Source organism: Candoia aspera, chromosome 1 (genome assembly GCF_035149785.1).
Source record: "Candoia aspera isolate rCanAsp1 chromosome 1, rCanAsp1.hap2, whole genome shotgun sequence".
Taxonomy (NCBI): domain Eukaryota; kingdom Metazoa; phylum Chordata; class Lepidosauria; order Squamata; family Boidae; genus Candoia; species Candoia aspera.
Window position 1 is genome coordinate 70,601,874 of NC_086153.1, and position 27,294 is coordinate 70,629,167.

Consider the following 27,294-nt stretch of genomic DNA (forward strand, 5'->3'; position numbering starts at 1 on the left):
TCATTTGAACAAGTGACTTAATATCTAGAAAATGTGCTATCAATATATTTTACTTTTCCCAAAGTTTCTGGATTCTCTCTCTAAAAAAAAGTGCTGTTCCAGTTGCCTCTCCAATGTCAGAGGTATTCCTACCCCTTATGTCTTTGTCCATACTTCTCACTTATTTCATGCCTACCCCGTCCCGAGCAGCTTTCTGGGGGAATGTGCAACCACTCCTTGTAATCCAGGAACAGCAGATTGTTTCATGGCTTCCTTTGCTTTTAAACTAGCCAAAGGATATGTTATTAAGACAGGATATGAACAGGTTTGTTTGTTTGTTTGTTCATTGAATTTTGCCACTGTCCACCCCCACCCACCCCTGAAAGAGGGACTCTGGGAGGTTTACAATAAATATTCCGTTTTTTTTCTCTAATCACCTATGTCTGGTTTATTTTAATGTCTTGTTTTTACCATCTATATATTGATGAGGCTTTTCCCTCCACCCTGGGCTGATTGGGAGAGATTGCATGTATATGTACAGTATTTATTTATTTTTATTTATTTATAAATTTATTCACCGCCCATCTCCCCCTCATGGGAGTATATATCGGTTTGACTCATACCCACCACAATCAAAAGAGAATCTTAGTCTTTGTGTACATTCATAAAATGTCAATGAAATCTCCACACAGTAAAGATATAAAAGAGACAAACAATAAAACAAACACAAGTACACATTAAAAAACAAATCAACCAAATAACCAATGCCATAAACTCATACCACCAAAGGCTCACCAAAATAATCTAGTTTATAATAGATTATAGAATGTCAATAGTGTGGGGCTGATCAAAATTCTGGAGGAAAGCTATTCCAAAGTGTAGCTTCGTCAACAGAAACAGACTATCTATGAGATTCCATCATGTTCACCTTATGAAGTACAGTACTCCTCTGCTCACAATACAGCCACAGAAAGTTGGCCAGCTATGCTATTAATAGCATCCCAGATAATTAGGGGGAAGGAAAGGGCTAGAAAGTCTAGATTGTAAATTTTGATTGTCTGATCAAGCATTTCATGGATAAAGTTCCTCATATTCACTTAGAATAGGAATCTGTATGGACAAAATCCAATGAAATGACAGAGATGATGTATTGAGATATTATGTGGGACATTGCAGAACCTGTGGATCTCAAGGAAGTAGACAGAGTTCTTTGTGAGGTTAATGCTGTCACATATCCATTGAATATGTATATGGCTTGGGGCCTGAGTATCTTAGAAACCACCCAAGTAAATTCTACTTACCAGATCTGGGCAGATAGGGAGTGCCTGTTGAAGTTCCCCTATCAACAGACCAAGATACGATGGGCAGGGGCATGAAAATGGACATGGAGGCAGTTGTTCTGTCCTTTGGAATGATTTATGCCTTGAACCAGTAATGCCCCCCACCACCGAAGAATAGAAGAGAAAATTTGGCTTTTCAGGAAGGCCTTTGTGATTAAGCAGCTACAGGAACATCCACATCTTTTTGTTTGTTATGGTTTATAATTTTATACTTTTTAAATTATATTCCTTGTATCATGTTTTCATTCTGTATACTGCCTACAGCCTCTGGAGTTTATAAATGTATAAGCCTTATAAATCTTAGCAATCAATCAAATTTCAATCTCTTTTATTCTATCAGACCCAGGCACTGGGTCAAGACACTGCTGGAATCTCCTGTATAGCCCATGGTAGACATGAACAACTGGGTATGATCATTATATTGATGATGCCATATCCCAAAATCTTACAGTACTCCTCAAGAAAGCAACTTTGGCTTCCAATCCCCAATCCCTACAGGTGATCTAGAATGATTCCTTTGTCTATGATATCAAAACCCACTGAAAGTCCAGAAGGACCAGGAGGGTGCACTATTTCTATACAGATCACAACAGGATCACAACAAAGATAATCCACAAGAGTGACTAATGACATCTCCACCCCATGTTCAGGGATGAATACATATAACCTAATTTCTTTAGGTGGCTCTGTAATTGTACATCAACCACAATCTCAAGAAACTTGCTTTAATGGGGGGAGGTTAGAATCAAGACAATAGTAGTCAAATACAGATGCATACAAGAGGGTCTCTTTAGGAAGCATGAATTCTTTCAAGACTGCCTGCATTACCCTTTCCTGAAATGAGGCACTGTCTACCTCCAAGATCCAATCTGTCATGACCCCTCCAAACCCCTCAACAGGAAGCCAGGAGGGTTAAGAATCAAGTACACATAGTAGATATTGCAGGGGCTGTTGTCCTAGTGGGCTCAGATTCAGACTCAGAGGCAGAGACTGACGAGCAACCAGCTCCAGAAGTGTTCACAGATAATAAACAGTGATCTCCAGAGTCACCAGATGGACTGCCATCTGAGCAAACAGAGGAGGCAGGGCTGGCCAGCAACCAGCAGGGATAGCTGCTGCCACTCTCTGAAGATGAGGGCTCAGAATTTCTGCCCCCTCCCAATGCAAGAGCTCGGTGGCCTGCAAAGAGAGCAAAGCAAAAGTATTCTGTTAGGTTACTTGCTAGGAAGCAGCCTCACCCTCCTAAATGAGCCACACTGGGACTGCTCTTATTTAAGAAGAGCTATCAGGTCAAGCCTCTTCCTTGGAAACAACCGTTCGCAAACCCAGTTTCTGTGCACCTTGCCTTTGGCCTTCAACACGTGTGACCATGACTCTGAACCTGGCCCGGGTGACAACCCTGGATGTGCCTGACTGCTCTTGTGCCTGCTCCTTGGATTTTGGACTATCGCTTTAGGCAAGTTTGCTGGACTTGTGGAGACCTGATTGCTCTTGTGTGTGTGTGTGGGTTTGCATATACCCTTCCCTCTGCTGCTTGCTATTTGCTTAAAAACCTACCTAGTAAAACTTTGCAACTACCTCTCCGTGTACTTGTGTGTGCTTGGCCTGAGATAGGACAGCTGTTAGGATCTGGATGGGGAGAAACAGGCTCAGACTCAGCCCTAGCAAGATGGAGTGACTTCCAGCTCTGATAGCTACTAGGCAGTTGTCCCTTTTTACCTCGCTCTGACCCTATGAATGAAATTACTGATATAGATAGTCAAATGTTGAGTGATTTATGCCCAAACTCTGTTTGCTTTAACCACTGGAATGTAACATTATTTTAACAATATGCCTTATAAAAAGAAGATGACAGCTCCTCCTCCATCACCTGAGCTAAGTGCTCTATGCTAGATAATGGATAAGGAGAAAAGCAGGACACCCTCATGCATTTCATTGAAATCCTGGACAGAGAGGAGGGGGTAATGGCTGCCTTTCCAGATTCTGCCAGATTAGAGGTACATTGAACCGATATACTGCTATCTGTCAGGCCCAGCCCAAGAACGACATAGAAGCAATCTGGCTAAATTTCAGTTCTTTATTTGCTTATACCACATAGACAGAATTTTGCCAGACTAAAGCTGTACTACTCTAACCTAACGGATATAACCTGGGAGGCTCTCTTCCCATGGTCCAACTTCGGGCTGTGTTGCCTTTTGTCTCTCCCCCTTCCTTGGAATGTGCTCCCTCCTACCTGAGAACCAGTTGCATTACTGCAGTCCGTCACACTATCCCAGCAACAAGAAATAATATGCTCTGAATTAATAGTGAAACTTCAGTCAATCTCTAAAGAAATGGAAAATAAATTTACAAATTCTGAAAATGGGATCCATGGCAATCTTAAAATTATGAAACCTCAAGCTCTTCAACTTGATAAAGATTTGGAAGCATGGAAGAGAGTTATTACTACTTCTCATGAAACTACAATTAAGACCTTATTAATTAAATCTTAATTAATTAATTAAGTCTTAAACCACAATTAAGACTTAAGACCCAAGTTCATGATGACTCATAATAAGCTTGCAAACTGAACTACTTAAAGTATACAGGCAAGTTACCAGAAACAACTTAAAAATAATCAAATTACCTCTGAATGCAGAGCAACAGAAGCCTTTGCTAATTTACATGGAAGGACGTATTCAAGAAATCTTTTTTATTGCTGGCTGGTTTTAAACCTGAGATATTGGATGCTTACAGATCAAGAACAAGAGGTAATCCCTCCAGGAAATCTGCCCCTATAATGTGAAACCTCTGGGATGTATTTAAGGCATTTATTCTTAGATCTACTCTTGCTATCATCTCAGGGAAAAAAAAAGACTCAGAGATCTTAATTTTATACAGCTGGAAAAAACGTTAGATACCCTACAGCCTCCTAAGATCCTTAAGAGATGGAGCACTTGAAGCAAAATCAACAATTCAATCTTATAAGGAATTAAAAAACAAAATGAAGGTTAGCACTGATTACATATCTGGACTTGAAATGAAGACTTGCAATACCCAATTTGGGAAAATGAATGGGTCCAGGTTTTAATAAATGTAAAACATATTAATGCTTAACAATGAAATTAGTTCATCAGAGAACATTATTTTATCTATTGAACCCCTGAAAGAATGTTTGAAAATGGTCAGACGTCAGAATATTTGTTTTGGTATTGTAAGAAACATGAAGGTTCTTTAACTCATATGATTGGTCTTGTCCACCTATTGGTTTGAACTCATAGCAAATTTATTTTCAGTTTGACAGTTTCTTACCTTTGAGAAAAAGTCCAGGTTGCTTTCTTCAGTTGATCAAGCCAGATGTATCCACCTTAGGTCTTTGCATGTCTCTTTAGACAAACACAGAAGTGTGGCAATTTATCCAAGTGAAGAACACCTCATGATGCATTTTACCTCATAAAGATGCATCATGGAATTGTGCATAAATTTAGAGGAGTTCATCAGAGACCAAGAAGCAGGAGTTAGGTACAACTGGCAATGTTGGCAGGCAGTGTCTTCCAAACTATGGGTGATGGAGAGGATCTAGAGAAAAGAATATAACAGATTGTTTTTTTTTTCCCCAGGAATGAGAATAATAAGGAAAAGAAAAAATAATTTAAATTAATCTTGTAAAAAAGTTCTAATCAGCTTTAATCATTAAAAAATTTCAATATTCAGGGAAAGAAAAATTCAGTCAGGTTCCGATCCTTCTGAACTGGTTCAGGCAGGTGAAACAGGAGATATGCTTACTAATCTTTCAAAGCCAGTTTCCTACTCTGCCAAATCAATATTTTATGTGCATAAGATTTTTAATACGTGGCATTTTATCCAAATACTAGATCTTCCTATTCCACTTTACCATACCTGATTCTAAGATTAAATGGTTATTTCCAGATATTTATGGTTGAATTTATGCTTATGCTGCAGGCTTGAAAAAACAAGAATATAAATGTTGTCTTATCTCCTACTTCAAAAAGTTTTATCTTTATACACCTCTAAATGATGTTACAATATTTCATAACAACCATATAAGTATATCTTTAATTAGCTACAACAGATATATGAACTTAGAAACTCATACGAACATACTGTATGATTCAGGCTTTTGTTCTCAGCTGCTAAGTCATTTTATGTTATCTCTGTGGTTTTCAACTTAGTTGTTTTTTATTATGTTTGTATTCTATTTTTAACTCTTAGCTTAACATATGCATGACTCTGGGCACAATTACTGCAACAATGGATGCAAACATTGGAACAGTCAGGCATATGGCGCAAGATTTCATTTCATTCTGGTATACATAGGGTTGCCATGAGTCGTAAACGACTCGACAGCAACTAATAACAATGCTAACTAAGAATTTAGCGTTTAAAGGCCTCAGGCATAAATCTTTCCCAACTCCATAATGTGGTATATTTTTCAATGCTAGAAGTTGAATGTGAGACCTTCAAATACAATAGATGGTCTAACTAAAGAGCTGTAAGTATTCCATAAAGTTTTTAATTTTTTAAAAAAAATTCTAAATTGATCACTGCCTTTACAGACTTATGTCTAAATATAAAATGAAAAAGGTACATTTAGCAAAGGGTCAGCTTACTTGCGATTCAAAGAAGTAATCCCTGATTCACTCTCTCATTTGTTTTCTGGGAGAGGCTCAGAAACATAAGCTCCTCAATAACACCACTAAATCAAATGGAAAATCATATTACGCTAGCCTCATATTAGAAGATACTTGTGAATTTGTACTTGGGTGCAAAGAATTTGTACTTGGGTGTAGTGGAGGGAAACGGAAGAGTTAATCCTAGATTTTTTTTAAAAAAAATCTGATTCTTCAAATTGAAATACTTTAGTTTTGACTTGAACCTCCAGTGTGAATAAGCTTCTCTTGGATTATAGTCATGAAATAAGATAAAATATAAGACTTCCCAGTAACAGTCTGCTTGTGCTTGTTACAGAAGTATTTCTCTAAGCACTTCATTACTGTTGAGGTGATACAACAATTGTTTTTTGTGACAGATGCACTCCTTTTAAAACATATAAATCGTTTAAGTTAACTTTCTCTGGATTATATCAAATGATGTCTACCTGCCAGTGGAATGTATATGACTGTCCAACTTCTCAAATTATAGTGTTCCAGAGAATATTTAAGTGGTACAGCAAGGAAAATCCTATGCAATGCTTTCTATGATGAGTTCTCTATAACAGTTGGACCAATAATTTCCCACGCTTGCAGCTCAATGCCTGTTACTTTGAATTGGCCTGTTCCTGATTCTTTTCTACCTTGACTGATTTGGACAACAAATTGGTAATGTTTCATAATTACTTGAACATATCAATACTGTTTCACTGCTGTTTTCATAGAATAAATAAAGGAGTTTATTTGCTTCCAGAAACAAAGGTGAGGCATAATCAGCAATCCACTGGTAAAAATAATCAAGGAAACCTTGCATGAACTCATTTCCAGGATATACTGTAACTATTCAGGTTCTGAACCACTATATTTTACAATACTGGCTATTGTGCTATTTCGCGCATTTCCTTAAATGAAAAGGCCTTTCATTAATGGAGAATGAAAGATATGTGCAGTATAACTCTCCAACTCGTGTACGTTGACAATCATCACCCGTGTAATTGTACCACTGAACAGCATGTATTTCTATTGTTACCCTTTGCTTATAGCAATTTTTCAACAGACAGAAACCCAGGCTTGATGCATAATATATAGTTAAGTCATTTGAAAATATTTTGCATGCGATACAACTTTATGAAGCTTTCATTTGAATAGCCATGTTAATGAAATAACAGACTTTTAAAAATGTGTGTGTGTGTGTGTATATATATTTATATTCCCAGGAATTGGGCTCCCTGAAAACACATCTTAGAAACATTCCAATAAAATGTGATTTAAGTTACAGATTTTATAATCCCATTTTTGTGCTTTACATGAAAATACAATTCTTGTCATGCACATGACATTATATTCTACATTATTTTCATGTTAATTTCAATTAAAAATATAAGGCATACAATAATGAATATTATGTTCTATCCATAATATCTCTCTTCCCATTCTCTCCTACCTTGCTGTTCACTGTAATGTCTGAAAAAGTGAAATTCTGGATTCATCTCTACCAAACATTGTTCTTGCATCATATACACATTTCCCACTTCCAGATGTTTATCTCTACCACTTCAGGCTCAGAAGACACTTACAACTATCACTGTCTTCAGACTCTCAAAAGTGCATGCCAAGTTATGAGAAATGTTACAGCATTTCACTAAGAAGGGATTCTGGTAAAATATTTTTCCATAACATTGCAAGTCGGTGTAATCCCCAAGAGTCAAGCTCAACTCAAGGGTTGACTTTTACTTATTAAGAGTAGGTGATAATTGGTCAACCAGTTACATATCATGCTTCTCTCTCCATTTTGGGAGCAGAGTTTAGATAGTAAAATACCTTCATCCTAACTTAAAATTTAGTACAATCTTCTGTCTTGATTTTTTAAAATCTATAACAGCTTCAAGATTGATGAAAAAGAATTACAGTGACCATTCTCCCTCTCAGAAGACTGCACATATTAATTACAGAGGTTTTATTTTACCAAAATGTAGCAATTTTCTAATAAAAATTGACTATATGTCTTTTTTTTTAAGTAATGGTTGTTATATTATGTATTCAGAAACAGTATTTCATATTAATATAGAAGTTTATTTGACTGAAATAAACCATTTTTATTGTGAAATTTTAAATATGACATATTTGGAAATTGCAGAAATATTTTAAACTTTCTAAATAGAAGCAGTAGTTCAAGCAAGTATCTTAGTCCTGTCTTTTTGAGAAAAAGAATCCAAATATTCCAAGAGGTAAAATGACTCAGCTTCCAATTTTGCTTAGTCTTGTTCAACAAGAGTGTAAGTGTTCCAAGAGGGAATTGTGAAAAGGATCAGATTGCACATCGAAGCAGACAGAGGGAGAGGAATGCATGCTCAGTCTCTCCACGAAGTGGTGTGCAAATTCTGTACTGCACATGGGCGCTTCATGAAGGTGGGGGTGCCACTTGAAAGTTAAAAAAGAAAAAATGGAAAAGCTTCACTGAATGGTTACCATGCAATGCTTATATAGAAACAGTCTGTCCAAGAAAGAGGAGATACACTGTTTTAAATTAAAAAAAAAATGGGGGAGTGCTAAGTGGAATTCTGGGTATGACTGCAGTGGCCCTGGGAAAATTTATTAATTTTGAATAAGTTCAGTTCACCAGGGTAAGATGAATTGCACGTTAGGGTACTGAAGGGTACTCTGATGGCCTATTTATCCATTAACTTTGGGGAATATTGGAGCACAGATGAAATGCTAGATGATGTACAGAGGAGATACGTTGTTCTTCTTTTCAATAGGAGAAAAAAAGGAGGAACTAAGACCAGTTAACAATTTTACTTTTACATTATCACTTGGAAATTATTTATCTTAAGATAATCCAGTACCCAGGTAATGAAAATGAAAGATCTGAGAAACCTTCAGATTGTGGGGCCCTAAACTGTAGCTTCCTTGGTTTATGCCTAAATCCAACCTCTGCTTGGATATCTCTTTCCATTCCAATAGCTTACATGTAAATTCAGAATGAATGTATTACATAGAGTTAATAAATAATTGACCATGGTTAGACTATATCCTACAAACAAAAGAGCATGTTCTATCCAAGAACAGTTTCCAGTCCAGCAGAGAATTCCCATTAATAGAAGCCTTCTAATTCTGTTCCCTGAAAATCAATTCTAGAGGGTTAGGTACCTTCAGTTATAGGCTGACAGATGATTCTGTAAGATATAAGGGAAAGACATAACTAGCAAAACTAGCAAAATTGGAAACATCTTTCAGACTGACTTAAATTGTTCAATAGCTGTCATAATTTGCTTGCTCCAACTATTCTTTATTAACTATTTATCTTTTATTCATCTGAGACTCCACTACAGAAAATGAACAGAATCAAGAATAAAAGAGGGAATATAATACCTCAGTGTGCAGAACAACAATCTTTTGCAGAGAATGGGAAATGCTGGCCCAATTCTGTGCTAGTGAGGTCTGCAGATGACTAGTTTGAAGAAGTACCTATTTTTTGTCGGTCTCTACTCTCTACTCTCTACTTCCTGCTCACCTAGCAGTTCGAAAACATGCCAATGTGAGTAGATCAATAGGTACCGCTTCGGCGGGAAGGTAACGGCGTTCCGAGTCGTCATGCTGGCCACATGACCCGGAAGTGTCTATGACAACGCCGGCTCCAAGGCTTAGAAACGGAGATGAGCACCGCCCCCTAGAGTCGGACTCGACTGGACTTTACGTCAAGGGAAACCTTTACCTTTACCTACTCTCAGAACTTATTTATCTGAATCATAGTTTGTAAGTTAGCCTAGTCCATGAAAGAGCCCCTTGAAGAGCTTCTATTGGTACTTGAAATTAAGTCATCCACCTTGGCTATGTTGGCTTAGATGCTAACCAGCTACATTCCTCAATAGGTTCATGGCTTTTTTAAAATCCCAGCATCTTAAATTTGTTTCTTCATTTCACTTGCCAACACAGTCTGTTTTGCTGTTCAATGACCCATAGAGATAGATCCCAAAGGGCTCAATTTATTATATTAAGTGAGGCCCCAGCTTCCATGACAGCTGGGCCCCTATGTACATCATGTTGGGGAAGGTTGAAGGAAAGGGGAAAAGGTAGATTGTTTTGATTGGAGCAGTGCACTGTTGGAAGACCTGAAGGGCCAGGTTGGCAAGAGATCCTCCTGGAGAAAGTCTACCTGTGTGGTTGCTAACTGTCAGCAATGATTTGATAGGGCATAGTCAATCAAAAATCAGTTAAGTGCATAGGAAGGAAATGGTCAACAACTTCAGCAGCTAGCTGCTTACTGAAACAAGAGTAATTGCAGAGATTCTGAAGCTGTTTTTACCTCTTGTTTCATTGATTCATGTTTTTAGTGTCCCAGCCTACCGTAATTGTACTCTTTGCTAGATTTATCAGTTATTTGTAAATAATCATCTTACCTTGAAATACGGCAAATATACATTCATACAGATAGGAAGATCAAACATTTGCTGATTAGGGTTAACTGATCACCAGAACAAAACTTTTGAACCACTGCCTTCAAGCGGAAATGCAAACTCATCCCCAAACAAAACAAAACTCCAGATTTCCTGTCAAATGCTTGAAAAGGCTCCAGGGAATTGCAAGGCTTAAGCATTCCAAAAAGATTCTTAATATAGCAAAGTAGATGAAGAGCACACTTTGTCCCCTACGCTCACCTTACTCTTTGCAGTACAGGATGCAGCAGAAACTATACATCCCATACTATCCGATAAAGGTCATGACTCATTACTTAGCATATTTGCAGACTTCTGCAAGGGTATGTTTTACAGTTTTCTTTCTCAGCAGTGGCTATCCTTTCACCTGTGAAATAATAGTTTTAGTCTTTTCATTTTCTTTGGGAAAGAAATATCAGGGAATAACCAGTTAATGGCTGGGGACTAATCTCATCTGAAGCCAATGTCAAAAGTCTCTACAGGCAGGTTTTAAATGGGCTGAGTCTTTTGACCAGAAAAAGTTTGCCTTTCATGTGCCTAATCCTTCTGAGGGCTGCTTCATTCATCCTGGAGAGAGAAACTAATTGAACCCTATCGTGGACTTGAGCAAAGCCACGCTTCAGAGAGACACAGAGAGGACAACATTATACCTGCAGACTCCCTGTTAATAATGTTTACCCCAGTTCCTTCAGCTAAAATTGTATTCCATCATAGAAACACTAAGGCATGTTGAGGGGATGTAGATTGCAGGAAAACTGGCTCTGTGTAATTGTTCGGATTTACTGGTAGCTCAAAACCCCCCACCATACATTTATTTAAAACAGAAAAGATTTTCTTTATTTTTCTTTCTATCCTTATCAGCTGCCTTCTTTTCAAACATTTGTATTGTTATGATGAGTTTATACATCATAATTTGATTATGTTTATTTATAAGTAGTTAATGCAGAAAAGATAAACAGCCTTGAATAGAGAATGGTTCATTTTATAATTTTGAAAGTATCCATGTATTATTGGAAACACATGTACAGTAATTCTACCTCTTCTTTCATCTTAAAAAACAGTGATTTCAGCCAAGGTGTAATGATTGCCCTAACCCAAATACTCAGACTCACAAGAGGCTGCTAAATGAAATCTGATTTATTAGAGAACTAAAGGCAAATACAAAGAAAGCTGAGAATGAGCAAAAGCGCGCCAAATACAAACTTAAACCCTTGGTGCAAACGTATCCCGCCTCCCTCGTAACAGCCCCGCCCGGCACAGGTGCTAGCAATCGTCAGAGTTGCTAGCCTGGGAAAGTAACCTTGAGCGCAGTAGATAAGACAAATACATTCCAACGCAAAGCTAAAAGATAACTGTTCCCATCCTCCCCAGAGAGATGAAACACGCATCCAATTAATGACATGCGAAACGTTACAATGCATCAAAAACATTGAAACGGTGAACATGACACAAGGAAAAAAACAGCAACAGCAACCAATTTAGTGTTTTCATATCATACATACTCTTGTAAAGAAGTTAATTAAATGTTTTCAGACTGTGAAATACTATCTATGTCTTCAGAGAGAGTGGGGAATTTAGAATTATTTTCCTGAAAACATGACAGAATTCCTTTCAGATCAAGCAAGCACATTTATGTCCAATATTATCAGTCTGGTCTTTAATGATGCTAGTAGGTTTGGTTAAATAGTAAGAACTGGCTAATATTTTGGCAAATGTGCTATCTATCTAGTCTAAATTTATGTGATGGTATCATTCCTCTGAAGAATATAATTAATATTCTCTTCCCACACCAGTCCTGGTGCTATTATATGTTTTTGCTTTTAGTTGAGTGAGTGTAACTCCAGTGTGAGGGTCTTAACTTACTAGATGAACGAAACTTCAGGTGAATACTAACTTCCTGCTTTCAGCCAGTAGTGTCAGAAATACCTGTTGCTAGTGCCCCTTATAAAATATGTCCCACAATTTGGATGGGCGTTTTATAAAAGTATTCTGTAGCAGCATCCAGTAATACAACATGAACTAGGTTCTATGATTTGGCCAGCATAAGAAATTATTTTTTACTTAAAAAAAACCCTAAACAAACTATATTCATTTATATACTACTAAAACTCTCACTGTGTGTATCTGTTTGTACCATCAGGTAGGCCCAAACAGTGCATTATACTGCAACAAGTTTTGAATCAAGTTACCTAAAATCTGTGAAAGGTGAAAGGTCCCCTGTGCAAGCACCGAGTCATGTCTGACCCTTTGGGGGGATGCCACTTTCATGACATTTTCTTGGCAGACTATAGCGGGGTGGTTTGCCATTGCCTTCCCCAGTTGTCACCTTCCCCAGCAAGCTGGGTACTCATTTCACTGACCTTGGAAGGATGGAAGGCTGAGTCAACCTGAGCCGGCTACCCGAGAGAGAATCCAGCTTCCGCTGGGATCGAACCCGGGTCGTGGGGAGAGTTTCAGTTGCCATACTGTCACCTACCACTCTGTACCACACGAGGCAGAAATCTACTTAATTAAAATTAAAGAATGTGTAAAAAATCCTGGACGCATTGTTCCGGTGGAATTGAAATTTCCATGATGTTCAGACCAGTTACAGCATTCCCGCTATTGTGTGATCGTGATTTCTGACACTCCCTGCCAGATTCCCACAAGCAAAGTCAATGGGGAAGCTGGCAGTAACTTGGAAGTCACTTCCACTCCCACTGTTTTTTGGTCCACTCGTGATTATTCTGTTTAGGTAAGTAAATATTGACTTATTATTGAAGTTCATTTGCCACTACAATTATTTTTCTATTTAAGAAATATACTCTTCTTATATGATCATGGGACCATCCAGCACTGGGGTAAAAAAAAATATGGTCAGCCTAAAATTTAATAGTATCCTTTAAATTTAAAGAGGGACAGGACATATGAATGCTGAAAACTGAATGTTTAACTGCAAAAAAAAAAAAAAAAATACAGATATGTATACTATGGAAGAGTATACACCAGATGTATATATTAGGACAAAATATGCAAAACTATTATACTAGGGGAAATTGCTCACAACAGACTGGAAATTATGACATTCATATAAAATACATGTACATTAGTGCATGTCAATGTACACAAATGTTCATGCAGCAGAAGGATTTGGGCAAGACATTGTCTAATATGAATCTGTCCTTCATCTGTAAAATTTGTAGAAAGTGAACTATTACATGAAAGCAGGGGTTAAGATAAGGACATTTTATTATTTGCCTTAAACATGCTTTGAACAGTTTCTGTATTCGCTTAGCTCAAAGAAATTTAATTAAACAATTCTCAACTGAAACTTACCATTTTTTTTCCTGAGAAAAATACAGTTCTGCTGCAAAGAGTCTATTCAAATTAAACAAGTGTGCATGTGATGACTTATTTTGCTAATCATGAAGAGATGAAGAAAAGCTGTGTAGTTAACTTGCAGGTGGTCTGCCTGCCTTATCTTTGAGAAATCCTGGAGGATTTATGATGTACTAGATGACTCTAGGAGGGCAAATGTCCCCGGGTTCAAAATGGGAAAAGAAGGATGAAAGAACTACAGTCAGACATTGATATCTGGACTTCAGAACATATTATTATGAGATCAGCCTATAAGTACCTTGAAAGTGATTACCAGTGGATTTATCAAGAATTATTCTTGACAGACTAACCTTTTTAATCATGTAACTTTCTCAATATATTATGGAAATGCAGCAGATGTAATATTACTTAACCTCAGCATATGTGACAAAGTCCATCACCACATTCTGATTAGCATGCAGGCATGGTGGACTGGATGGCATGACAATCTAGTGGCTACATATTCTATTTGAAAATTGTATTCATCAATGGTTTCCCATGAAACTTGAGGGAGATATTCAATGGGGAGGCCACAAGGTTCAGCCCTTGGCCCTCTGTTCTTCAATCTGTTTATTGAGTTGGATGAAAAGTAAAGGGAATACATGTAAGTTTTTCATATGACACAAAATCTGGTGCTAATAACCTAGAAGACAGAAACAAATTCAAAACTATTTTGATAGGGTCAAAAATAACAGAATATATTTAAACCAAGTAATTCACTTAGCAAACAGAAATCAAATGCCCATGTTACAGTGGGGGACAACTGACTTGGAAACTATATGTGTGAAAATAATCTTGGAATTAACTTAAAATGTAGGTTGGAAAATCTTAATTATCATTACGAATCAGGATACACCCTGACTGTTCATTGGAAGGACAGATACTGAAGCTGAAGCTCAAATACTTTGGCCACCTAATGTGAAGAGAGGACTCACTGGAAAAGACCCTGATGCTGGGAAAGACTGAAGGCAAAAGGAGAAGGGACGGCAGAGGATGAGATGGTTAGATAGCATCACCGATGCAATGAACATGAATCTGAGTAACTCCGGGAGACAGTGGAGGACAGAAAGGCCTGGCATGTTATGGTCCATGGAGTCACAAAGAGTCAGACATGACTTAATGACTGAACAACAAACCACCTAACTGGTTTGTCAATTTGTTACATGGCAGAATCTTCAACATTTGTCATTATAGCATACTATTGATTATTTATATAACATCAATTCATGCACATATGATGCCACATCATGCATACATTCTTTTGGAAGTTTTCACAAGGCATTCCTTGCCTGGAATAAATATTGGTGAAATAATATTGATAAAATTCAATAATGTTATTGATAAAATTCAAAGCAACAGTATAAAAATGACTATAGTAGAAAAATCTAGATAACTAGCAACTATTTTATCTTGGAACTAGGATGGATTCCCTGGCTTGTTGAATTATGCCTCCTAAGAACCATATAGTCCATTTTTATCAGTAATATTCAGTCTGGTTTTGTTTATAGAAGGATGCTGAAAGGAAATTTCAGAAGATAATGATATTACCTTAATCATATCCAAGCTCATGAACAAGTTGTCCCAGTTAAATAACATTTATTTTCATTGTGTTATTATTGTAAAACTCCTCTGCTCACATTTTAGATGTGTACATCCTTCCCCCCCCAACCATTAAAATAATTGAACTTATTTTTATGCTTGGATGCATATTAATTTTTTCGCCTTGGAGACATTTTGTATAAAAAGTTTAAGTTTTTCCTTGATCCCATACAACTTAGGGATGCTACAGTAGAAGCATGTGAATATTTCTAAACACTGCTAACATATTAAAAGTGACTAACAATCCAGAAATCTTGAAATGTGCTACAAATCTTTAAAACAGTGAAATTAATTTAATTTTGGCTAACTTTCATCCATCCATTTCAGTGGATCTTCTATAAGTATGATTAAATCTGGACCCAGCCCCAACCGTGGCCCAGAATGTTTCTTCTATTTACACAGATACATAAGAAATTAAATACATGCAGAACTGTATTTCCTATCTATCCTAAGAAATAACAGGAGTAACTGTAAACTATGGAGCAGCAGCTTTCTCCATAACCTTTGTGACTGGTCTGAAAGACTGGGCTTAAAGTGTATTCGCTTGTACAGAGGATTATCCACCTTAATCCATCACTAATTATTCTAAGGAAAACAATGTTCTGTTGCAGTAATCATACTACATGAAAAAGGCTGATGTCATCAAGCTAAACTGAAAACATTCACTGCACATTACATTTTAACATAGACATCTAAGTTGGTTATCAATAATATTGGCTAATTAAAAGAAATCAGTAGCAAAACCTCCCACATTTCCCTAGTGGTTAATGGGGAAAATAGTACAGCAACAACTTTCCGATAGTAAAAACAGCATATGATATAATGTCTATAATATCTGCTTTGTTTAACCACCTCTTTTCTTTAGCAAAACAGAATTGGAAACACTAGATACCACTACTCCAATCTGTGATCTGTTTAGAACACAAACAGGGATTGACTCTTCTCTCTTACCTTCAACAGACATAGGCTGAAAGAATACACACCCCATGACATTTTCAGTATACTGAAGCTACGATAATCCTTCACTTACACAGGTCAACTTCCACAGTACCACACTAAAACTCTCAGAAAAAATGGGCAAAATTACCCAGCAACTTGATAAAAATCATCTTACTTCATCTTATCTGGCAACAGTGTGTAGATACTGTAGCTCTGCATGACCCAAACTGCAAATATTGCAAACCAAAATAAGAATTGCCCTGAGCAACCATCCACAAACAGGAAGCAGTTATTAATGATATTAGCTTTATTAACAAGGGAGGACAATTGCACTGCAATGCCAGATTTAAGTTGCTGTAGGGAGTGGCAGAACCTCTGACAATTGGTTTGAGCAGCTACAGCAGCATTTCAGAATAAAGGCTCATACAGATGCATGTAGAGGTCGTAATCCCTCTCTTCTCCTGATGAACAGGAGTTTTTGATTATCACAAATCCACCCGTGCTATATAATAGGGGTGTGAGTGTGTATGTATAACTATATCTATATACAGTATCCTACCAATTCCAAAATACTCCATCATTTTTGATATCCTGGAATTTTGTAACAGCAGCTTCTGTTAAGCAGCTCCTTATATTGAAATATTAGGTCATTTAAGGGCTGGTGGTAAAAATAACAAATATAATGATAATGATAATCATTGTTGTCTACCCCATTTGTACTGCTAGCCCCAAAGCACATCCTCCAATGGTCCTGTGATTGGAATACTATGAAGAAGTGGGTAAAGCATATTCATACATATTTTATTTATTTTATTGTAAACCGCCCAGAGTCCCTTTTGGGAGATGGGTGGTGATAAATTTGATTAATAAATAAATAAATAAATATTTATTCAACATTTATTTATGAGTGGAATTATTCAAGGGAAGGAAAAGATCTGTTCATGCGTTTCTGTGATAGAAGAATGGAGTATCTATTTGGGTCACATGTAATTTCAAAGAATATGGCTTGTAGGCTTTCAAGCTATGTCCCATTAAAACCTTTTAAAAAAAATATCTGTAACTTGGCAGAATGGAATGAAATTTGTAGCAGTAATAGCTCCTTTTATGCCAAGTTTCTGTTGGTTTGGATGATGGGTTTTATGCAAAGGATGGGTGTTTTTAAGGAAGATGGGTGCCTTTTCCTGAATACAGAGCAGCAGACTGTTGGGAACTGAGGTAGGAGTATAAAGGATTAACTCACTGACTTTCCTTTATTCCTGCTGAATATGGCACTGTGGAAGTAATGGATGGTACCCCTATAGATTCTGAGTTCGTTTAGTATCATAAATACATTAGGGCTAGATGTGTGAATAAATTAAAAAACCACAAACTTGTTCAGGATAAGAGACTGACAATAATGAAGCAGTACCAATGGAAAAACTAAGGATCTCTCCACCCACACAATATCTTTATCCCAAGACACTGTGGTAAGGCAACTAATGTTGACTTGATTGCAAAGTTTACTCTGAATTGTGGGTTCACTGGGTTTCACTATAAGTCAGTGAAATGTAAATCTCCACCTTTTCCCACCATAGTGTTTTAGGAAATAACCCCCCTTTCCATTGTATTTAGGAAATAACCCCCCTATCCACAGTAGCACACTGAAGAAATAGACAGGGGCCGGAGTTTTGCCTCAAATTGGAATAAAGTAGAGACAGACCCTTTCAAGGAAATGAAAATCCCCATTCTTCTGAAATCATTGTGTGAAATACTGAGCAATCAGAATCAGAACTGGATTAGATGCTAGTACCGAATGGGAAACAAATGGATCATCAAACAAATCAACCCACAGTTCTCACTCAAGCCACACATGACCAGGTTCATATTATCCTACCTCAGAACATTATGCAAAGACCTAGCTCTCTGGAGAAGGCCCTAATGCTGGGAAAAGAGGAAGAAAAGAGGAGAAGAGGATGACCAGCAGCAAGGTGGATAGACTCAGTTACATTAGTGATGAATGCACTGTTGGAAAAGCTGAAGGAACAGGTTAGAGACAAGGGACAAATCACCATGGAGAAAATCTATGTGGTTGCTAAGAGTTGACAACGACTTGATGACACGTAATCATAATCACAGAATGGGAAGACCATGAACTTCAACCAGGTTGTTTGGACAAATTGTATGCTCTCCCTACCACCACTCCATCCACCGTTCAAGACTGCAGTGAGAACATTTCATACTTGCATACGACCATCCAACCTGAAAAAGATTCTCACAAGCCCCAAGAAACAAAACAATAATGCTAACATGGGAATCAGAACCTGAGCAAACCCAAATGTCTGCTTTGTCTCCACATTTACACCAATAGCACCATCACAGGCCCAACAAATTCACACACAAGATGAGAAGTGTCCTCACATGCTTTTTCTACAGGGTCATACAGCATATGCCATCCTCTGTTGGCAGTGCTCCTCAGGTTTCTGTGTAGGACAAACAGATCAGAATTTGTGCAAAAGTATTAATGGGCACAAGTTTGACATCAGGACTCAAAACAAGGCCTAAGTAATACAGCCTTTTAATCTTCCAGGACAGTCCATTACAGAACTCAAAGGAGTCATTTTGGAAAAAAGAAACTGCACTAGCATCATAGAGCAAGACACTGCTGAACCTACATAAATCAAAAAGTTTCAGGCTATCTCAGAAGGACATAATACAAAATAGTTTTTTTAACATAACTGCTAATTGATGAGAGAGCTATAACTATCATATAACCTGTATTTGCAAAACCACCCTTTCTCCCAATTCCTTGCCTCATCCCCTTTTCAAATCCTACATCAGTTGAACCACTCCATGCATCTGATGAAGTGAGCTTTAGCTCACAAAAGCTTATGCCTTTTAATAAAATGTGTTAGTCAAAAAATATCCTATAAGATGACTTCTAACTGTTGGAGAAGTTGTACATGGAAACTTAGTCAGGGGTTGTCTCTTGATCTGAGGATCCTGACTGGAGCAGTTATCGGAATGCATGACTTTTGTCTGTAGCTATTTTTAACAAGGGAATTAAGTATAACGCTCATAGAACATAAGACCTTAGCACAAGGTTTTGCTATATGTTAATCAGTATAGCTTTAATCAAGTTTCATTTGTGTTTGTATCTTTTTTTTTTAGATTTTTTTTTTATCCTACCTTTATTATTTTTATAAATAACTAAAGGCAGGGAACACACCTAATACTCCTTCCTCCTCCTATTTTCCCCACAACAGCAACCCTGTGAGGTGAGTTGGGCTGAGAGAGAGTGACTGGCCCAAGGTCACCCAGCTGGCTTTCATGCCTGAGGCGGGACTAGAACTCATGGACTCCTGGTTCCTAGCCTGGTGCCTTAACCACTAGACCAAACTGGCTCTAGATACATCAACATTCAGCAAGGATATATAGCATTCATACTTAATTTCTAGACTAGAATTTCTTGTCAACATTACAGCCAGAGTAAAATTAGTAGAAAAACTGCTTAAATTAATTCCTTTAAATTGACCTGTTACTTTATTGGAAGAGAATGATAGATATAAAAGAATTATCATCCTCATTGTCCATGCCAAGAATTATGCCCTTGAACAGTTGTATATCCAAACATTAACCTTCCTTTAAAAAACTAATGCCAAAGAAATTTTGATTTGGCATTGAAAGTTATATTGAATGAAAAAATAAGATAATTCTTTTTTTCTGAAGACTGCAGACATCCAGGATGAACCAAAACGTAGGATTAAAAGTATTCCAAGAAGCATAAATACGGCTTGAGTAAAAAAATTGAAACCCAAATGCCAGTACTAACGTTTTGCTTTGGAACATTAATATTTAGCTATAAAAACAATGTAGAAAGTATTAGTATTAACATAATTATATTTATGGTCAAAGACCAGTTATCAATTACATGTTATAATAGTCAATAAAGAAACAAGAAAAATATTTTAAGTACATCCAGTGAAATATTCTTAGCTATTAAAACATTTTTATATATTGACATACAAAATGACTACAATTGAATAATTCATATTGCAGTTTTGATTTCCAGTTCTAGCATAATGATCAGACAAGGTGAATAGAGTTACAGTAGGTTTTGGCCTTGATGACTGATGCCGAATTGTCCACTCTGGTTAGTCTTATCTCCATCACTTTTCAAGTATAGGAGAAAGGAGAATAATGCAGTAATGAAAAGGAAGGAGATAAATGGATGTGTAAGCTCCAAGCCTTTTACAGCAACACTCATTGGGTATAGTTGCGTCAACCCTGTTATACGGAAGACTATATTAAACATTTATTTATGGGATAAGGTAGGAACCAGCAAATTCCAGCACTGGTTCTGAAATATTCATAGTACAACAGAAGACAACAAAAGTATGAGGCTAGCATAATTTCCAGAATCTGCATTTGTAACTCCCACTGTTCACTTTTCTGACCATTTCCGATAAATAGCAATAAAGCCATTACACAGCAGCTGATCACTGGGATAAGCTGTTAAGCTAAAGCAGTTACTGTGCCATGTACAATCTGCAATTATGTTTTTTATTTCCTGGTATGACTTGGACCTCTGGTAGTATCTGCTGACCAATAATGATTGAAGCCATTACTCTAGATTCTTGGATGCCCCTCCATCTGCAAAACAAATGCCCATTCATGCCCTTCCCAATTCCAATTTCCATATTATGCTATGTAGACTATGGTGGCATTTTACATCACCTGGGGCTACATCAGAAAAAGGACATGAAACTATGACTGCATCAAGGACTCTCTCTTACAATTGTCTGTTTTTTCTTGGATGACCTAGCTCTGTGAACAAGTTTTTACTCTTGGTAGCCATAGCATCAATTTCAAGGTTTTGCAAATTAATGTTTAATAGTATGACAGGGATTTATATGATATAGTTTTTATTTCACATTTATTCTGAATTTATATATTTAATTATTGAATAAAGTTCTATTTTGGAAAAAGGGAAGGAGTATCAAAGAAGAAAAACACTGAGTTTCTCAAAATCAATCAGTAATATTATTGTTCTTATTACTGAACACCGGTGAATATGAATAACCTTGTAAATAACTTGGACCTGGAAAATAGTTATTAAGTCCAAGTTTGAGGAAATAATATTTTCTTTACAAGAATAGGTTATAAAACACCACAGCAATTTCAGTAAGTTATTTAGCTTGACAGACTGCTTTTTATTTCAAAGGAGTGCTCCAAAATAAGTTTTTAAGAGTGAACTGCATATTGATGAGATTATCAATAGTTCAGCAGGAGGATTCCAATTATGATGCCTTCTTAGAACCAGGACATTTTAGAATTTATCCTGTAAAGCCACAGTTTAGGACCCCAATAGTGTTTAAGTTGCTTTAATTTAAAACTTATTTTTTCAGTATATCAGATACATCAGCAATAAAGATAAGTTGATTATCAGTTTTATCCTACAAGAAAAGTATAATACCAATAGTGGTTTTCTTCAACATGGTTAAAAAAGAAACTTCTTCAGTTAAAAAAAAACCAAATCTCAATTTTAAAAAATAGTATTATTAGATTGCCATAATGGCCTCAGATGAGGAGGATTGAAAATTAATGTGGACATATTCAGACCTAATTCACAGATGAATAAAATTTATTTTTGGGCACAGAGGATTGCAGCAAGTTTTTTATATAGCTCATTACATTCTGTATTTAATTAAGGACTGTATGTATGTATGTATGTATATATATATATATTCTTCTACTTATAATAGTTTTTCAGTCTGATGGTATGTTTGGTTTTTCCTTATCTTGAAACAAAGTTTTAAAGGCTTGCAAAATAACTTAACTTCCTCATTCAATTTAATTTTTAGTTCAGTAATAATTTTTTTCTCATTTTTAACACTGCATGTGTCTGTGGGTAATCAATGAGAATGGATTCTGAAGATGGATATGTGAAATTTGTAATAGACTTATCAATTGAGTTAATGGAGAAAGTTGTTTGTAACATGCCTTGAGACTGGCAAATATAGTGAAGGCAGAGGAAGCAGATGCCTTGGAACCTAGCGGCACAGAGGGCCCACTCTCTCTAATCAGTCACAAAAACCTCATGTAGAGTAGATAATGTTTCTACAGATTTCAACATTTAAATATGGACAATCTATGAGTGGTATAAAAAGAGCCTGTTTGGTGTAGTGGTCAAGACACCAGGCTAGAAACTGGGAGACCGTGAGTTCTAGTTCTGCCTTAGGCACGAAGCCCCCTGGGTGACCCTGGGCCAGTCACTCTCTCTCAGCCTAGGAAGGAGGCAATGGCAAACCACTTCTGAAAAAACTTGCCAAGAAAAGTGCAGGGACTTGTCCAGGCAGTCACCAGGAGTCAACACTGACTTGAAGACACTAAATAAATAAATATGAGTGGTATACAACTTATTTATATATCCCACTTCCTGTAAATCTTGACAACCAAGGCCATTATAGCTCATAAAGCTAGCACTATATAAAGCATGATGGCCTAAGAGTTCATTTCTTGTTAGAGGGGTTTGAACCACAAAAGATCTAATAGTAACTATAATGGCTTTGTGCCCACACATAAATATAGGGATTTTGGTTTTCTTTCTCCATTCCATATCTGTTTTTAAAACTTATTTTCAAAATGAATAATGCATCAGATAGTTGTGTTTTTCTCTTAAATTCCTGCATGCATATGTCCCATGCATATATTCAATAATTTACATCTGTAAGGCTACCCAGCCCACAGCAATTTAATGATTTAAAATCCAGCAGATAAAGTACAACTGCTAAGCATCTCATCTCAGAGCTTTAGCCTTAGATCAGTCATGAACTGAATGGGAGACAGTCACTATTTCATCTTCTGCCTTGTGCAAATGGGCTGTGAAATTGACTTACAGACAAAGAAAAGCAGGGGAAATACTTAACACTGAGCCCTTCTAGAGTTACTGGAGTGAAATATGAATATTTGAAAATCAGCATGTAGTACCTGCCAACAGCCACCCCGCTCCAAAAAAAAATACAGCAATAATATGGAATTTGACATTAGTGTTCATTTAAGTGTAACTTAAAATTATCAGAAGCATATATGCACTCTCTCTCTCTTTCTATATATATATATATATAGGGACACTGCATTGAAAAGAGAAGCATGAGGCTTTAAAACTGGAGGAAGAAAGATCAATAACTTGCACTATGTTGATGACATTGCTCTGATAGCTGAAAATGCAAATGATCTGCAAGGTCTTGTAATGAAAGTCAAGGAGCACAGTGAAAACATGGGACTAAGATGAAATATAAAGAGGATCAAACTAATGACAACAAGTATAGCAACCAGCCTTAGAATGGCAATGAAGATATTCAAGATATTGAGATCCTGGGATGTGTCTATCCCTACAAAGATCAGAATAGTCAAGTCATGGTATTCCCTGTGATACTCTATGGAAGCAGAAATTGGACTTTGAAGAAGATAAAAAGAGTATTGATACTTTTGAAATTTGGTGTTGGAGAAAACTCCTGAGAATACCATGAATAGCCAAGAAAACAAATGAATTATAGAACAAATCAATCCAGAGTTCTCTCTTGATGCACAAATAACTAGGCTCTAATTATCATGTTCTGGACTCATTATGCAAAAATTCAACTCCATTGAGAAGACCATAATTTTAGGAAGGTGGAAAGAAAGAGAAGATGAAGATGCCTAGCAGCAAGGTGGATGGACTTGATTACAGTTGGGAGAGCTGAAAAGGTAAGGCTAGGGACAGATCACCCTGGAGAAGGTCTATCTATGTGGTTACTAAAAATTGACACCAACTGGATGACACATAATGAAACACAGAAAATATACACATTTTTCTTAATAGGGTATTAATAATAATGTTATATTATTTTCTTCACAGTTCAAGGTTTCATAACAGCTCTTGAAACGAAACAGTCATATTTGGATATTTTACTACTGTTAAAACAACTGCCATCCCTCAATTTTCTGTCACATATGTTAAGCCATTGTTTGTATGCTTCCCCTAGCTAAATCACATTTGGTATATGCACAGGGAAACAGAAATGGAAACAGTTGAAAAAGCTTTTGCCTAAGTGGGGGGAAAATAGTAAAAAAAAACTGATTATGAAGCAGATAAAGAATATTACATATCTGTAAATGAACTATTGGTCTCCTATTAGACTTAATTATTGATTTCCAAGAGTAACAAAAAAACACCTTGCAACCTTCATGGAGTTATTGCACAGATATTTGAAGAAAATCCAATATATATAATCAGCAAATTTACTGAACACTTTTTTTATTGCCAAACTATTGCTACATACTATTGTTATCTACTGTATAAGCAAGATGATCAACAAAATGTTGCAGTGCTGAAGGCTTCTCTTTGTACCTCAGTTCAACACTCATCCTTACTTCATTCAGCTATAGAAAAATATAGAAAACAGAGAAATGTCTAGAATGCTGGACAGACTCGCTAAGAAATAGAATGGATAAAACAGATAGTTGGTTAAAAGAAAAGGAAAGAAGGTATAGCGGCTGAGTATTAAGGCTACTAAACCTCAATACTGTATGATTTGTTTTGGCTTAGCATAAGTCATGAACCATCAAGTCACTGTGAATAATAAAACATGGTTTATGGTAGGTGGATATGAGGGTGAGCAGAAAGATAAGGGCCTAACTTTTCAGCCTGTTTTTGGTTCTTTTTTTAAAACTCAAAATAAACAGAACAAGTGTGATTAAAAAAAAAACTCTTATAAGCCTTATTTTACATTTAAATAGTGAAAAATCATCCCAAGAAAAATAATTTGTCACTGCATTCCCACCCAAATTTCCAGTTTACACTCTTTCCTTATTTTGAATCTGCAAACAACTGCACAGAATAAGTACACTTTCACATTTTCAGGAAGATGTTTTGTTTGACTTGGTACTAGTTGTTTCAAGCTGTCATTCACTTAGGGATGCATTGAAACATACAGTTTGACCATGAAGCCTGAACTCTTGCATACAACTGTATGACCCAGACCGTTGTGCAGGACTGTAACAGTTCTGGCAAACCAGTTGTTAAATTTTTTCCTCTTGCTCCAAAGAAGACACACAGGTCCAGCAGGCTCAGGGCTGTTCACCTCCATGCCTTTGCTGTCTGCACCCCTACTATTTTCCTCTACTGCCATAGGAAGATCCAGACAAGACTCAAGGGGCCGGCCAAGCTGAAATAGGAGGAGGAACCAGGCTAGAACCAGTTGCTGCCATCGGACCTCATAGTTGCCTAATCACTGACATTGTGTCTTGGTTAGCACCCTACAGGGAAGCCAAATCATAAATGAAAGGCAATGAAAGACTTTGTATTTCTAGGTGCAAAGATTACTGCAGATGCTGACTGCAGTCAGGAAATCAGAAGACGTTTAATCCTTGGGAGAAGAGCAATGACAAATCTCAATAAAATAGTTAAGAGCAGAGACATCACGCTGACAACAAAGGTCCGCATAGTTAAAGCAATGGTGTTCCCTGTAGTAACATATGGCTGCGAGAGCTGGACCATAAGGAAGGCTGAGAGAAGGAAGATAGATGCTTTGGAACTGTGGTGTTGGAGGAAAATTCTGAGAGTGCCTTGACTGCAAGAAGATCAAACCAGTCCATACTCCAGGAAATAAAGCCAGACTGCTCACTTGAGGGAATGATGTTAAAGGCAAAACTGAAATACTTTGGCCACATAATGAGAAGACAGGACACCCTGGAGAAGATGATGATGCTAGGGAGAGTGGAAGGCAAAAGGAAGAGGGACCGTCCAAGGGCAAGATGGATGGATGATATTCTAGAGGTGACGGACTCATCCCTGGGGGAGCTGGGGGTGTTGACAACCAACAGGAGATATCCTAACAGCCAGGAACCATGCTGAGACAAAGAATAGGTCTCTAGTGCTTTATTACTGCTACATTAGACAGAAAATCCTAACCAACTGAAGAAGCATGGGAAAAACCCAGACAGATAAACCCCAGAAGTTAAGGAGGGTCTGATCTGTGCCTCTCTGAATGGCTACTTAACTCCTCAGTACTACACATGCGTTTTCCCCCCTGGATAGAGGCCCCTTCCTGCTCACCATCAGTACTCATGACAGGAAGCTCTGGTGTGGGCTGGTCCATGAAGTCACGAAGAGTTGGAAGCGACTGAACAAATAAACAACAAAACAACAACTTTGCAAACTATTGCATATTTAGCAATAAGCTCCTTCACATTCAGAGTTGCAGTAACTCTGTACCTCAGGTGAAACCTAATTGCAGTATGTTCTTGACCTCTATTTTTTTGCCTTTTGAGATATTGGGAAAGATGCCTGTCATTTCTGATAAGGTTACGTGCATTGCCTGTATGCCAATGTGCACCATCATCATACAAAGGATTTAATTATTTTGATCACTGGGCAAAACGATAAAAATAATTAAAAATGCGTAACATGAGCAATACATTATTTTCATATAAAAATTATCCTGAACTTGGGTCATTATGTGGATTTTAGCATATCTATTACTATGCTAATATTAATATTATGGATATAATATTAGTATTGGTATTAAATATGGATATCAAAGAAATCAAGTTACTGTAAAGTACTGTGAAACTTCATAGTAGGTGGTACAATAAATAAAGCCATCTATCCAAGCGAGGTCTCTTTTTAAGTGAAACAGCATAATTTGCCAAAAAAGAACCTATTGTGGTACAGACTAGAACATGATCTGCAGTATTTCTTAGTTTAAAAGGTTTATATTTGGGCAAGTTGTACACAAACATTGACATATTCAGATACAATCAAAATGTATACTTTACAGAAAATTCTGTATAATGGACTTTTATTTAAAAGCAGTACGTCACAGAAACTTTGATGGAACAGGGTAATACTTGAATGCTTATCAAACTCCGTGTTCATTAATTTTACACATGAACATACTGCCTGAATCGAGGTGAATACCCAACAGATTTACATCGATCCACAGATCTGTTCAGTGTCAGGATATATCACACAGA

The 27,294-nt window shown here is 36.9% G+C and overlaps 1 protein-coding gene across 1 annotated transcript in view; it reads right to left on the reverse strand.

Moving 5' to 3' along the window:
* CHRM3 (cholinergic receptor muscarinic 3) overlaps positions 1-27,294 on the reverse strand; it is a 206,498-nt gene that overhangs the window by 82,351 nt on the left and 96,853 nt on the right. The window contains exon 2 of the mRNA XM_063306386.1: positions 4,611-4,877. The gene's annotated coding sequence lies outside the window, so the exon portion shown is untranslated. The remainder of the gene's footprint in view (positions 1-4,610; positions 4,878-27,294) is intronic.